At 32.4% G+C, this 17269-nt stretch overlaps 1 long non-coding RNA gene across 2 annotated transcripts; it reads right to left on the minus strand.

Moving 5' to 3' along the window:
- Positions 1 to 9343: 9343 nt before the first annotated feature.
- LOC141702946 (uncharacterized) lies at positions 9344 to 12733 on the minus strand. Of its 2 annotated transcripts, XR_012567306.1 has the most exons (6): positions 12306 to 12733; positions 12057 to 12130; positions 11062 to 11166; positions 10180 to 10391; positions 9796 to 9859; positions 9344 to 9649 (listed from the first exon to the last, which is right to left on the minus strand). It is a non-coding gene; the product is annotated as an uncharacterized LOC141702946 (long non-coding RNA). The 2 variants fall into 2 exon arrangements; XR_012567305.1 differs by lacking the exon at positions 9344 to 9649 and having other exon boundaries at positions 9659 to 9859.
- Positions 12734 to 17269: the final 4536 nt, after the last annotated feature.

Genomic DNA, 17269 nt, shown 5'->3' on the forward strand with positions numbered 1-17269 from the left:
CGGGTTTTTTGCATTCCACGACCAATACCAAAACCCGCTCAAAACTTGTAGTATTAAAAAAAGGTACACACGGCATAGTATACCTAATGGTTCGATATGTAGTATCAAACACAACTACATCACTGAAATTTTTATAGGATATCAAAGAATAAGGGTCAGCCCATACAAGACCATTCAATCTTTATTTTTCATCAAATAGAATTCTAATGAAAAAATTCCCATCATTTTTTTCTTTTAAGCGATACAACAAATGCAATCTCACTTGAGCATCATTAACACCCAAGTTGCCCTTCCTAAAATCATGTACCATGTTTCTTAAATGTTAGCCATCAAAATCTACTTGTTGTGCTCATTCATGCATCTTGTCAAAAATATCCATTTATTATCTCGGTTGGACACCTGAACATGTAAGTTCTTAATTAAATTCTTCATGTAAGTTGGGAGCTTAATTATTGTAGGCTCTTTACGTAATTTTTAAAAAAATTCAAATATGGATCTAAGAAATTTTCTTAGTGTAGTCCATTAAGAAAGAAGTATGAAGATGTTTCGTTCTATCACTACTAAAAAAAGTAGAATAGACATCGGCTAAAAACCGATGTCTATGAATAAAAAAATCCGATATCTTCGTGGGTGATGTTAAAGACCCCCCATTTAACATCAGTTTTAAACTGATGTTAAAGAAGACATATAACATCAGTTTTTAAAAATGTTAAATTTCTAATATATATCTAATCTTAATATATTATCATAATATAATATTTTTATCAATTTAAACATATGTGAGATAAGCAAAATATTTCCATTTATCCATTAAACTTTTGTTACTAATACTAGTAACAACGGTTTTCAAGATAAACCGATGTAAACATAACTTTTGACATCAGTTCTTTATTTCAAACTGATATCTATTGGTGACAAACTGATGTCTATAAAGCTTAATAACATCGGTTTTCTGTTTTAAGATTTTTTTTTGTAGTATTTAACATTAGTTTTATTCGATATTACTGAGGTCAATGTTCCACTAAAACTGATGTATTAAGTTTTGATAGACATCAATTTTTTATTTTATAACAGTTGTTAAAGTGTTAAATTAACATCACTTTCCATTGTAGTTATGTCTGATTACCTGTTTCATTAATGTACATTTTATAAATATAGATGCCAAAAATTTGCCAAACCAATAAACTAACAAAACCAAATGCTGCATAATACCATTTGTCTATATATCCAATAACAATATCCAAATATCACGCATAACACATTCATCTAATCTAAACATCAAGTACTACACATATTTATGTAGCATACTGTTTGCAAATATACTATATCACCAGATTTTGGATCTTTGGCTACATAGGCAGTCAATCCAACAACAGAGCTCCCTCGTCCACTTTTGTAAATTCCGCAAGGGGATAGCTTATGTGTGTAAGTCAGCAGCAACTGTGACTTGCTAGTTCCAGGATCGCTAAGAAGAAAGATGTTGATATCTCCTCAAAATATAGCCTCAGATTGCAATGTCAATGCACTCCCACCAAAAAGTTGCAATTTGTCAATCAACCAAAACTTAGAGGATGGAATGTATATGACTAAATTATATAGGACTGTGCCAACTGTAAAGAAGAGCAATAAAATAGAAATTTCGGACAACTAGCTGTAGAATCAGGTAGTTGTATGGAATATATTGTTCCTGATAACTGTAATTAAGGATGGGTAGTTGTTGCAAAAAATATCTAGGATGGGTATATTGTTCAACTTTACACTAAATTATATAGGACTGTGCCAACTGTAAAGAAATGTATTGGCTAGAAGAACTCACAAACAATCCAAAAATGAATCAAGATAACCGAGAGCAAGAAAGATGAAAATTTAAAATCAAGTTTGGGAGCGGTACCTTTATTGCTACCAAATTATAGGATTTAAATGATGTAGCGGCTTCATTCCTTCAAGAAAAACCAAGCCATAGAAACACAACCAAAACCCAGTATTCAATCCATCCAAGTACAATTCAATCGATCCATTGCAACAGCGGTGGTGGCGTTGCCAGCGGTGGAGGTTTATCGCCGGAAAACGAAGGGGATTAAAAGGGAGGCACTGTTGCTGTGTTTATGTTTGTGCGTTGGTGTGTTATGATTGTATGTGTATATTTATGTTCATGTGTGTGTGTTGAGAGAGAGAGGGAGAGAAGTGAGAGAGAGAAGGAGAGACGAGAGACAAGGAGAGACGAGAAGAAAGAGGAGAGAGAAAAGGCCATAGATGGAATTGACGAACTTACATACTTTCTTCTCATTAGGAGAATTAACAAATCCCTCAAGATGATCTATGTAAATCTCTTCTTTAAGGTCACCATGAAGAAAAACAGTCTTTAAAACCATTTGATGAAAGATAAGACCAAGTGCGGATGACAATGCTATAAGAATTAGGATTGTAGCCATTCTAGCAACATGAGAGTATATTTTAAAGTAGTCAATGCGTTCTCTCTACCTAAAACCCTTAGCTACCATCTTAGCCTTATACTTACCTATTCATCCAACCTGATTCAACTTCCTCTTAAAAGATTCATGGCCTAACGGAAAGTTAAACGTTCTTCCTCGACATTATAACTGATCAAATCAATTCCAAAGTCCTTAACAATCTTTGCATTCTTACTCATTCTAGATTCCTCTACTTCACTCAGAGCAGAGCTACTAGCAGGATCCGCCACCATATTTTTCATCCTTTCCAAGTGACCATAAATGGAACTCGATGTACAAGTGGAATAATCATTAGAAACACTTTGAGGAATACCTTCCTTAATAGGAAACACTTCCTTAATTACGGTTGCTTTACAAAATTCAACTATATTATTCACCACAATACAATCTATGATATATTTTATTACTAAAAATCTCATAGCAATTGTGAAATAACCATAACCTAGAAAGATAGTATCAACAGTCTTTCGCCCTAATTTCTTCCTCTCATTATGATCTTGGAGGAGGCTAGTGAACGAGGATAAAATTTTTGAAAGAGGGTAAATATTTTTAGCGCCCTAATGAAATTATTTTATTTGTGAGAATTTGTTGCCCTCCTTATACTGTATATATATTTTGGTGGAGGGTAGTGAAAGAGGGTAAAATATTTTAAAGAGGGTATTGAAGGACGTTAAAAAATTTTGAAGCCCTCATAAAATGGTACTAAGTGTGAAATCTATATCCTCGTTGTTGTTTATATGTAATTTGAAGGAGGGTACTTGAAGAAGGGTAAAAAATTAACTTCCTCTTGAAATTGTTCTAAGTGTGAATATGGTGCCCTACAGGTAATTTATATATATTTTGGAGGAGGGTAGTGAAGGAGGGTAAAATTTTGAAGGTGGATATTGAACGAGGTTAAAATATTTTGACGCTCTCTTAAAATTATTCTAAGTGTGAATTCAGAGTGTATTGAATGAGGGTAAAAAATTATGAACCTTTCTTAAAATTTGGTTCCCTCTTGTAGTTTATATGTATTTTACTGGAGGGTAGTGAAGGAGGAAATTTTTTTGAAGGACGCCAAATAATTTTGACCCCTTTTGTAATTTTTTAAGTTTAAATTTGGTGTCCTCCTTGTAGTTTATATGTATTTTGTAGGAGGTGAAGGGTTTCGATCACATAAACACAATGGAAACATTAATTAAAATGTAACTTAGTTAAGTCAAACCCAATAGTCAAAAAGTATCAATATACTTCAACACATCTCCCACGATAGATGGGAGTACTTTGCTTTAGCGAACCCACTCCTGGTCGATCTAGGGGTTAATGCATTGGACTCATTGGAAGGGATTTGATCAACTTAATATTAACTTTAGGGTTTTGTTAATTTTAAAATGATCATGATCCCATCATAATGGGATTCCCGATTTTTCCTTGAATAAAATACTTTAAATCAATATTCGTCAATGGTTTGATTTCCAGGTACTGAGGGAGAGTCACAACGGTATCGCTTAAAACCCACAACCTTACAAGTTCAATGAACTCGCTTTTGACAATATCGCCCCATGTCAGAAACAAAGAAAATTTGTATTTTATTCCGTGTTTCATAAACACGAGAATATCATAATTGTTTGTTCATTTTAAAATTTTGAATCGTTACATATTTTATCTTGTTTAGCAAGCATGGCATGGGTGTCGTATCTAATACAAACATCCTTAATCTAATTAAGCATGCATCTTCATAAACTACTCTACACATAAATTCATCATATGCACATATATATGTAAAGTGCAATAAATAAATGTGGTTGGTTATGGATTCATCCTATGTGATCTTTATCAAGCTAATGATAAAGATATAGATCAATCGAAGGTGGAAAATAAATACAGACTAACTATTACATGTCTTATTTCTTGTATTGCTTCCTTGGATGGCCTCCGTGTGGGATTACCCTTGATCTTCAAATCTTCATGTCTTCATGTACATTACAAGAATGAAATATGAAAACTAATCTAATGAACTTACAAGAAGAACCCGAGTTACATTGGAGATTTAATAATTACAAGATTAAATGACATGCAAGCCGTATTTCAAAAACCAAAACCATTAACATAAGGTCATAAGCCAAACCATCCACTATGCTCAATTAACACAAAATAACATGTTAAAATACATAATCTGATCTTAACATATTACATTAAATCAAATATTGAAAAAATTAGAAAATTCGAAATTAAATCTGATAGCATTAAATCGCAGATTACAGGGCCTAAACGATGTCAAACGCCTTAAAGATCAGTCGATGATAGCCTTTGCAATAAATTACGTTCAGACGCTCGATTCCATATGAAATAGCATGTTCGTTCGCCAAAATCAGACATCACACCCAGATTCAGCAAATCTGCTGCATCCGATTCAGAATCGTATCAAATACGATTCTTATAATTAAAAAACACATAAAACATGTATATATCAGTATATATACAGATTATATAATCATCATATGATTATACAACTCTCATGAATATCATATATTCAAAACATATACATATATACGCATATATAAACATAATAACATGTAAAACATACAAAATCGCATACATAATAGTCATGGAATATTGTATATATGTTATCATCATAAAACCTGTAAACACATAAATGAATTAAACACTTTTCGCAAGTAGCTCTAATGCCATTGAAGGGTTTCGATCACATAAACGCAATAAAAACAGTAATTAAAATATAAAAAATCAGAATTTTCGAAACCCACCGCAGGATCCATGCGAAAAACATATATTTAATTTGTAGATCAGATTGTTTACCTTAAGAAGTTTTACCAATTGGTTGACTTATGGAGATCGAAAGCTTGATCAATCATCACGCATGCTGCTCTTGCGATCTACGCTCTATCGGTATCCACACGAATGCTTGAACTCAAGGATTGGATGTGTACTAACACAAACACGTTTCTTCTTGCTCTCTCCATCTTCTCTCTTGGTGGCTAGGGTTTTAGTAAAAGTCTTGCACACGAAATCAGCCACACAAGATATATTATATAGAGAGTATAATAAGAATTATAACTCTTAACTAATTAGCAGTTATTATTAATTCAAACTTCCTATTTGTATAATAATTAAGTCACACTTAATTATTTAACAAATTAATATCATGATTAATATTAGTAAATTCAAATATCAATATTTATCTAATTATTTAAGTCATACTTAATTAATATTATAAAAAATTCGAATTACTTTAATATAATTTAAATCCAATTTAAATTAAATAATCCTTCAAGCATTCTTAGTGTGTGACCCTATAGGTTATTATTACGTTGGAAACAAATTTTAAATCTAACTTAAAATCGTAAACAATTAGTGGCATCTAGTAATACATGATTGCTACCCAAGTAATAATAATTGAATCGGTGATCGATTAAACCTTTCGTGAATAATGTACAATGTAACATAATCCCTTTAACCAAATATTATAGATTAAACTATAGGCATGTAATGTGTCATCCTCATCATAGTTTAATACAAGTTTCCTTGATCAATTAGTAGACTATCATACCAAATCAACATTTGAGCGTGGTCATGCACTTCATAGTCTAACTCACACAAGAGGCCAATAATATCACTCCTAAAATAGGAGGGTTAAATCCTATATAGATCATTCATATTTCTCATACGATTCATAATATACCCAATGTCCACTTTTATCATTACCCGATCAAGGATAACTTTTAATGGAATGAATATATATTAATTATTGTATCGAAATATAATGACTTCAGGTCTAAGGACCATTACATTATTATCACTGTTAGAATTACATATGACACAACAAACATGTAGAATCTCACATTGGGTATATCCAGCACACCATGTACATGTACATCTTCCGATGTATTTGACTTTAGTATCACTATACTTATGATCAATGAGATGTGATCATCAGTCAGCAAACACACTAGTCTTAATACATTATTATTGTCCCTTAATAATAACACTCGATTAGGGACCGTTAGGAATATTGATATTATTCTCATAATCTCATTTCTAAGTCACGTACTTAGAGATATAGAATTGCATATCATATTCCAAGGACATTTATTAATCTAACATTTATATCGCGGTAAATTAAGAATTAATAAATTATAAAGGGAATAATCGATAGAACATAAATATTAATAATCCAAATGTCTTTAACTAAAATATCATAATTTTGTGTCTAGGGCACAAACACTAACATGAGGGTACTTATTGTAGTAAGTATGACGCCCTCTTGAAATTATACTAAGTATGAAATTGGTACCCTTAATGTAGTTTATATATAATTTGAAGGAGGATAGCGAATGATTATAAACAATTTTGACCCTTTCTCAAAATTGTACTAAGTGTGAATTTAGAGCCCTTATTGTAGTTTATATGTACATTGCACGAGGGTAGTGAAGGAAGGTAAAAGTTTTGGAGGAGGGAAAAATATTTTGATTACCCATATAAAATGTACTAAGTTTGAACTTCGTTGCCCCTATGTACTTTAAAGGAGGTTACTCTTTGGGATGGTACTCTGAAGAAGGGTAAAAGTTTTTGAAGAGGGAAATTTTTTTTGGCGACCCACTAAAATCGTACTAAGTCTCAATTTGGTACCCCATGTAAATTTTTGTGGGAGGATAGACTTTTTTATGTCTCTTTCAAATTTGACTAAGTATGAATTCGAAGCCTGTCGAGTATTGGTAGCAAGTAGTTATATGTTGGAAATAAGTAAAAGAGGAAGTGAAGATGAAAATTAGGAAGCGGGTACACAATATAAGGTACAATGTATTTTTTTCTAATTGCCTTTTTTACCATTTATAGCATAAACATCTAGAAGTGGGTATATCACTTTATGATATTTCTTTATACGGAAGATCACCCGCTAGAAGAGTTATGTGTACCCACTTTTGGTGCTTATACTGTTGAAGAAGTTAGAGAATTACGCTAGTTTGAGAGACGTTTTGCATGTATGAAATAAATGCATGAAGCAAATATCTTGTGAAGGGATAGTTGTGACCAGACTTTGCTTGTTCTTGTGTGCGGAACGATTTTTCTTACTTTATGTCGAAGTAGATCGCATGAGATATGATATGCCTTTAATTATGAATGTAGTATTTATACTTCCCTCAAAGATAATAATATTACTTGTGTCTGATACAATATAACTTATGTCAGAGATGGTGTTACTTGTCTTGTGTCTGTATGAAACTCATGAGATAATATAATTCACTTGATTTGTCTAAGGTGTTTTAATTGTGTCTAAGGTACTTTGTCCGATTTGTGTTTGTATGATACTCATGGGATAGTAATTCACTTAATTTGTTTTATATAGTTGTGTCTAAGGTGTTGTAATTGTGTGTGATGTACTTTGTTTGCTTTGTTTCTCTATGATACTCTTGAGATAACAATTCACTTAATTTTTTTGAGATAGTTATGTCTCGGATTTTGTAATTGTGTCTGAGATACTTTACTCGCTTTGTGTTTATATGAAACTTATGAGATGATATAGTTCACTTAATTGTGTCTGAGATATTATATTTATGTTTAAGATGTGTTGAAAAGGGTCATATAATATTGTGTTCAACACTTTAGTGTATAAGCAAAAGTATTTGAACTTCTATTATGTGAAATATTTCGCATCTTGTTATCAAACCAAGTGTTGTTGGCCTATCTGTCATCCAATCTCTCTAACTTGTAAGAGCCCGAATATAGCATTTTCTTCACCTTGTAGGTACCTTCCTAGTAAGGCATGAGTTTACATGTATATTGCATGTTAAAGGTTTCCGTAGTTCGTAACTAAGTCTCTTTCATCAAATTTTCAGATCTTTCTCGTGTTGTACTTTATGACCAAACTATGCAATCCTTAATTAGGGTGATCCAAAACTATCCTTGCCTTAAATAGTTTTGAGAAATAGCCTTTTCTTCCATGTGACTTCTATAAATCCTCTCGTGAATTTTTCTCATTCAATATAAAACCTTCTCAGGGTTAATGAGTGTGAGAATTGAGAGTAAAACACATCTTCTAGAGGATAGCATACTCTTCTTTAAGTAGTTAATAATGGGTGTCATCTAAGTAGAGTCTTCAACGATAATATTCACAGACTATTGACCTTCAATTCCAAGTATTTTTCATTCTTTAAATAGACAAGAACTATCTAAAATATCTTTTTTGACTCGACCAACTTTGAGTGAAAGGATGGTGTGAATATTGTCATCTATAACATAATCTCATGTTGTTTGCATTATAAAAATCCAAAAATTATTGAAGATTGAGAGATGTTTGAACATTTAGATCAAATTTCTGTCCAGGTTGAGGCATGCTATGAGTACTTGACATTAACTCTAAAAGAAAAGGGTCAATAAATATAAGTTCTGCACCGATGTCTAAAAATTTCAAAACTGATGTCTAGGTGGGTGTAGAGAAAAGTCATAGTTTTTCACATCAGTTTTGCACCAATGTAAAGAGCATTTTATACATCTGTTTTTACTCATAAACAGATGTCTATTTATCTATGACACATCGGTTTCAAAACCATAGCGATGTCTAGAGTGTTTTACGACATCAATTCTCCTTTGGAACCGATATTATATACTCCTTTACACATCAGTGTGTAACACATGTGAAATAACCCAATAAAGTGTCAAAGTAGACATCAAAAACTGATGTCTTAAAGGCACAATATGATGTATTATTATTATGTTTAACATAGGTTTTTAAGCACATAGGTTTTTAAGCATCTGGATGCTGTGTTATATACATTTATTATGTTCCCAAAAAATTACCAAAAAATACCAAAAATAAATTTTCGCAAAAAGCTTTCAAATTGCCATGAATATCACCAAACTAAGCAATACATAATGTTCTGCAATTTATAATTCCAAATCATCTACTACATCCCATAATGTATACATTCTTCTTGAAACATCCAAAAGAATGCCTTCTTTGCTAAATCGGATGCATGGTGAAGCCTAAAAGAAAGCAACAAGTGGAATCTTATCACCTCAAGCCAACTTTCTGCATCTTCTTCTTTTCGGTCTTTTGTTATGAGCTGTTTAAATAGTCCATATCTATATATACAAAATCTGTTATAGGAAACAAGGGGAATTCACTTCCTGTGCTGATCAGAGTATCCCTTATTTTTATACACCTAAACCTTGCTCATCTGATTTCAAATAAAAAGTATTGATTGTCAAGATGGATAATAATCATGGTAAGGCATATAAATTAAAAAGAAATATCTTTTGATGAAGCAATTTCATTCCTGTAGTAGAACACTGAAAGTTTAATGCACAAATTTAATAATCCTACTCTCTTTGATAGTTCTGTATAGCCAGCCCAACATCTCGTCCGCAAAAGCAAGACAAACTTCTCCCTGTCAATCGTCAGCTTCTAAATTACATACAAATAAAGAGTCACATGGAAAACTCTTAACATTACGTAAAAATTGATGAGTTGGTTCCCAAATTAATGGCTTATTGAACCAAATACTTGAATTATCTCTTCTTCAATTACAACCATAAAATAGAAATGGTGGCATTAAGTGTACAGAAAATGGAAGATTTTAAGAAAAGAAGCGAGGTAGTCTGGTCATGAAGATATGAAATAACTATCGCTAGAATCGTTTATAAACCCATGACTGAAAATTAACGACTAGCAGTGGATTTTGGAGTTATATCAATGTTACTGTGTTACCTGCCAGTAACCCTTAGTTTTAACTCTCTGCTATATCTGTTGTCCTTAAGCGCTCTGTGCGTATAAGTCGTCCACCATCATCTCTACAAAAAAAGTATATATGTTGATCCATAATTTGGGACTCAATGCATTATAATCTATGCGATGTATCTCCTTCAGCTCTTCTTGGACCTTCTGTCGCAAGGCTCTCAAAACAGTATCCCCGGGAACATCTAGTGTAATAAAATATGAAGTCAGCAAGTAAATAATTCCAAACGTACTTAACAAAATAGTTGCCTAACTCATACATCCTGCAGGGAGGAACCATCTCACACACTTTAGTATAATAATATTGTAGCTTGATGAACATATCAAATATGTGTTCTGATTTTCCTCTGTTACATTATTTGCAAACAAGTAGAGTATCCGATGATGAACCTTGGTGTTATCTAAATTTTGTAATTCCTACCAACCTTGGTTCTTAAAAACTGAGTTTCATGCTAATTATTTTGTTTTAGCTGAAGGAATCTTAACTACTCACAACAGATTGTTTACGTGGTAGCAATAATTTATGTTTCACATGTAAAAGAACCGAAAGAACTACGCTTCTATGAAAGACCAGGGAATGTAATACTGTAGATCAGCAAAACATAACCAACCAGCCAGATGAAGGAAGTACACCAAAAAGAGAGTGACACCAAAGCACAAGCGTAACAACACAACATAATCATAGAACACTCGCTTTCACCTTTGCCGATCTACTATATCATGGTTCCTCTCACACCGAACAGAGACGAGTTCAACACACTTAAAGTTTTTTTCTTTTTATTCCCCAGATGTCAATGAAGCCAGATTACTTATTATATTGTCCTAAATAATTAAAGCGAGGATTGATGAGTATACCTATATTCATCCCAGGTGGAAGTGCAAACTGACGCTGAAGGACAAACTGGTACAAGGGGTATGCATGCACCAATTATCAGAGTGACAAGTGGGATGGCTCCATTCCTGCAAGAGGTCAAGTATATGTTTGAACTATAACTCAACAACAAAAAGAACAAGAGTACGCTAAACTAAAAAATTTCCTCATAGCATGAGCAGTATGAGTAATGTATAGCATCACCATAGTTCTCCTCAAATCCCTTTAAGATGATTATAAACAGAAGTCCAGAACCGATTTACATAAAATTATTCTATGTAACCACAAGAAATAATTTAATAGTATATACACTCAAGAAACAAAGTACTAAGAGGTTTATTTGCATATATTTCTCGAACTTCAAGTTTGCGTTTTTTTTAACAACGTGAATGTTAATTTCTAATTAATTTAGAGTTATTGACTACTCCAAATTACTTTCAAAGTACTAAAAATTGATGCAAGAGACCATATATCATACTGCATATACAGTGTTTAGATGTTTTCGTTCATCATGGCCGAGTATATTGGCCGACTATATTGATACTGTCCACCGCAAGAAATGATCCAAGAGCAGTGAGCAGGAGCACCTTGAGCACCGACATTGAAACAGCAAAAAAAGGCTGAAAATCCCCATTTGGCAATCCAACCACTTCACTTGATCTTTTCTGAGTACGGTTAAGCTGTAACCTTTCAAGAAGCAGTGTATTGTGAACTTCAAATTTGTACTTTCACTTCCCAAAAGTGATAATTTGATTCAAATCATAATATATCAAAGGTTCTTATTAACACAAGGAATTTAAAAATTAAAACAACTGCAGAATAATGTAGCTATATCCCACACTAATCAATCGAGCATTGTATATAATCTAACACGTAAGTCGTATACATGAGTAAGTCGTATACATGAGTATTATGATCAACTCAATGGAAATTTCATCATCAGGAAATACTTACTATTATAATAGATTTAGAGACTTACAAGAACAAAAAAAGCAAGAAACAAGAGAACCAACGACGAAAGCTAGCGCATCAAACAAGAAAGTACAAACAAGCCTGTAAACGACAACAACAAACAAACAATCTGTTAAAAATAGAAGAGTAACAAAAAAAGCATGAAAAACAAAAAATTTAATTGGAGAAACATGCTTATATATAACAAAAACCAAATATATACCAACTAAAAAAGAGATATGCATACATAATTAACTTAAATCGCAAAATAACTTACTTTGTAGGTGACCCAAGATGAAGAATCAACCAATCCGTAAAAAAAGTTCAATTAAAACCCAAAAATTGAAGTTTGAAATGAAAATTAGAGACACACTTACAAATCGACTTAGTTAATAGCACAATCGAGTAGATTAAAGATTCATATGCAAGAACAGAGTGTTTTAGTTGAAAGAAAGAACCGAGGCTACGACCTAATTAGATATATGATATTTGGGGGTTTGATTCCACGGTTTGACCGAATTAGTGGTTCAATCTAGGGTTAGTGTTCGATTAAGTTTGGATTTAAGATTCTATCTAGGGTTTGTGATTGTATATAATGGGTTTGAATTAGGTTTTGAATGTTCTTGAGTGTAGATTAAGAGTAGAGCCTCAGTTAAAAAGAAAAGTGGATGTGAGTTTGTGAAGAGCTGGGGAAATGAAAATGGGTTGACGGGGGAAATGATTTATATGTAAAAGGGGGAAATGTTTTAAGTAATCGTAAATGTATGTATCACGTGTTTTATAATTTTTTAAAATTTAGTTTAGACATCCGTTGTTACTTCAACTGTTGTGTGAATATTACTTTAACATCGATTTTGTAAAAAATGATATTCAAAAACAATTTAACATCGGTCGTCAATGCAACCGATGTTAAATTGGTGATATCTATTGACCGTTTTCTTGTACTATAAGCCTCATTATTAGTAAACATGGAAATATTATGACTTTAATGAGTTGGAAGCCTTATAAAAAATTATATTAGCCATGCTTCACTTTTTATCGAGGTAAAGTAGTCATCCATGCAGAGTTCTCATGTTGGATTGTGGGTAATAATGTCCTCCTTGGAAGAGGATATTTCACGAATGAGGGAATTTTTTCTTGGTTGCCAAATGAACATTTACCAATGTAATCTATAAATTTCAAAATGTGATGATTTTTCTTGGCATATAAGAAGTTGTGAATTGATTTAACACCATGACCCAATTGATTAAATTTTGGGATTGTGAATATTTAGGCGTTGAGAAGACCGTCCCTCACCCTCCTAGGAGACGATAAGATGAAATATGGAGTTATGAGAGGACCCTCTTCACCCATGTAGGTGAATATATGGAGCTATGATAATAGTATTTCATAAAAATATAGAAATTCTTTTCTATAAGAGGACCTTTCTCACCCGCTAATAAGGCAACAATGACGAGAAAAGAGGTTAGCGAGTTATAGAGATAGTACATTTTTTTAAATTTTAGAGACAATAATTAATGTGCTTTTAGATTACTCTCTCTCACGTGCTAGTAAAATTTCTTACTTTGAAATTACATTCCCTTACTCATCAAGGAGGCCGCAAGGGTGAAAAAAGAAGTTGAGTTAGTAAAACATTCTTCTTTGAGATTACTCTTCTTCATAGTTCAAAGAGGCGACACGGGTGAGGAAATGAATTAGAAATTTTTTTGAGTGTGTAAAATTTTAATTTTCATGGATGTTCTTCTTGATGAATACATGTCACCTAATTAAAGGATTTAGTTGATCTTTATTCACCGAAATTTCCTATTTTTTTGCTGAAACGTAAAGTTAAACTGATTGAGGTTTTTCATAAGAAAAGCCCCCCTTCTAGCGCCAAATAATACTGCATCTTGCTTCACTCTACCAAATATACCATGTTCTGTTGATGTTTTCACGGAGATGTGTTGTAGCTGATGGCTGGGAATCTGTAAAACAATGCCCACAAGAAGGTGATGGTCGTCAAACACCTACGGCATGAGAGTAAGTAACCAGTGGTTGACAATAACAAGAAACAATAATTGGAAAATAAATACTTAATGTTTGAGGGTTACTATTTCTGAGTGGTATGAATGCTTAAGTGGTGAGAGTAAATGTGAGCATCAGAGTATTTATGTGAATTCGAGGGTCTGCATTTATGTGACTTAGATTGTTATTTATAATAGCTGATGCTACATCCCGTTAACTTCTAGTCCAGCTATTTGCTCCTTTTTGGTGACAGACATGACATGATGGCATGTCCCTTTTTATGATTTGTTGTCATATTAACTACTTCCATGTAAGCCTCCCCTTGTTCTTGAGTACTAAAGGATGGTCCAAGAGATACGAGTCTTCTGGGAGGAGGGTAACATCGTATATGGAGGAGGAGGGTATCATTGATCTGGGTGGTAAAACTTTACCTTAGTATATAATTATTAGTCAAATTTATGGACATGATAGATTGCCCATCGTGAGTCTTGGGACATGGCTTCATATGTAGAGTAAAGAGGTGGACTTAACTTAGGTATTATCACTAATATAGTTAGAATTTTTTTTTATAAGGTTTTATGTGGGCCACTCTCCAAAATCGAGTCGAACTCAGATATTCTGGATAAATAAATCATAAATGCTTCCCTACATATTTATTTAGTTTGTAAATTATTTGTCAATCTACGGATATATTCTATTCTAGTTTGTTTTTGTCAAATAGACTTAGGTAACTGCTAAAGGAAAAATGTGGAGAACTTTTAAACACTCGTTTCACAATCTAAAACTATTCAATTGATTTATAAGCATATCGTACCCAAATATTTTGATCATAAACATACTGAATATAAGTTTTAAATATTTTAATTCAATTTATAATACCAAAGGACCAAACACATCTTTTACTCCAAAATAAGCGTAAATCCGGAATACATGTAAATCCTTATTATCAATATAAAATTATTTTTTAATTATACTTAATAATTTCTCAGACCTTATAGTCATTATTTTATAAGAAATGTTACATTTTACTATATGTCAAGTCAAAACTTTTGTTTATTTGGTGTGTAAAGATAAATGTGTATTTATTCGCTCCGTTAACATTCGAAAAATCCAAAAAACATTCCTCCAGATATGTTTTAGACTTGAAATCTTGAACTTTACATATTAACTTGTAGATTAATTTGACCAATTTTGGATGACTTTTAATCTAGGACCCCAAAATTCGATGCGCAATTAATTTACGAGTCGGTGAAAATTCATATTAAATCAATGAGTTTGATGGTGAGATTTTAAACATTTTTTGGAGATTACCAAAATTTCATAATTGTGGAATATTTTTTTCATTTTCGTTGAAAAACTATATTTTGGTCATCGGTAAGTGCACCGTTCGGTTATTATTCATGTCCAAATTGAGAAAAATGTGTCAGACATTCCTTGAGCCTAGGAATTTATTAGCTTACTTTTTCAGCAGAAAATTATTACTTTTTGGTGATAAAAATACACCTAAACCTCTCATTCTTTAATTTGATTTTGTCTTATTCTTCATCACATTTTCTCACATAAAAACACATATTTCTTCACCCTTATTTAGAAGGCCCCAAACCCTACTTAGGTAGCCTATTTACAAGGCAGAAATTGCTTTTGTTGAAGAAGCTTAAAAAGAAGCTCTTGCTCCCACCCCCTTGCGACAGTTTTACGGTGAATTTTTGCGCGACTATTTTGTATGTTATTCGGCTTTATAACTATCCTGTTTCTCTTGTAGGTCACTCTCTATTTGAAGAACTTGAAACCTTGTATATTCAAGAGTCATAATTTGGATATTTTATGTATATTAAGTGTACTTGGACACATGCTTGTTAGATATATGATTTATACACTTTGCTTTTCAAGTTTCATTCTTGTTGGCATAAAAATGTACTTGTTCTTGATTTATTCATGTAGTATTTTTTGGAGCCTTAGTAGAAACTTTAGAAGAGTTACCGGCTTTATTTTACACTTTTACAAGTCCTTGCACTTAAGTTTATAACTGGAGGTAAAAAAAGACAACTATTTTATTTATTTAAAACCAATGTCTCTAAACTCGTATTTACCTTAAGTGGTCAAAATCTTTGTTTCAAATATTGAAATATTATTTAAGCTTGGTGTTATATTTATTAAATTATTCTTAATTCTCAAGTAAACATCTTGAATAAGAATCTAACACGGTTGACCACTTGAACTTGTTGTTAAAAAGAACAAGTTCAAGAACTTGACCACACGCGTTATACTCGGCCAAATTCGAAGTTAAAGTTCCTTGATTCTCCTTAATTTTTTAATCTCTTTAATAAGTAAAAAAGACAAAGACGTAGTCAGTGGGTCTGTAACATTCATTACTATGCACTTTACATATAAACACTACCACATATATTGCATACTACAACTTCCAACAAGCGTTATTATAGGGCAAAAAACTGTTGCTATGGGTGCCAAAAAGGCAATGGCAAAGCTTTTGAGGGTTGTAATTTTAGCCATTGAGAAAGAATCATATTGCAACAGCGACATACCTTATTGCAAGCGTGAATATCTGTTATAGAAACAAGCTAATGCAACGTCATCGAGGGTTGCAATAGGACTAGACCAGTGTTACAACAGGTGTTTGACAATCTCTACAAATATTGAGGGCCACAGGTGGGCCACAAGTATGGACGCCGCACGTGGGCCTGTCTTTCCATTTTTTTATAAATTTGCATAGACTAAAAATATATAAAATTTTCATTTCATTACCAAATAATACGAAATACAAGCAATATTTACCAAAATACACCACTGTCATAGTATATACCTTGATATATTGTTCCAAAGCAAGCACACCAAATACATTACATTCTTAAAAAAGTAAAATACATTACATTCTTAAAAAAGTAAAACACATTAATCTAAAATTAAAAATGATGAAAGTCTATAAATATAATTGTAAAAATAATCCATCCGACTAAGAAGTTGGGCATTATCCATAAAAAGAATACCATTGTCATTATAATATGAAAATGTTGCGCAAAGTTGAGCAAAATTATTATTGATGCGATGTGTTTATGAGACTTCCGTTCATTCCATGCAATCCATATATAAAGTGTACCCATACCAGATTTTTTACCTCTTCCTAGAGAATGGCATACCTGAAACCCTGCATAAATGAAAGTAGATTTTCAATACAAGCAGCACACTAGTTTGTATTTCATGTTTTTATACATGTCTTAC

This window comes from Apium graveolens, unplaced genomic scaffold (genome assembly GCF_009905375.1).
Source record: "Apium graveolens cultivar Ventura unplaced genomic scaffold, ASM990537v1 ctg5958, whole genome shotgun sequence".
Taxonomy (NCBI): domain Eukaryota; kingdom Viridiplantae; phylum Streptophyta; class Magnoliopsida; order Apiales; family Apiaceae; genus Apium; species Apium graveolens.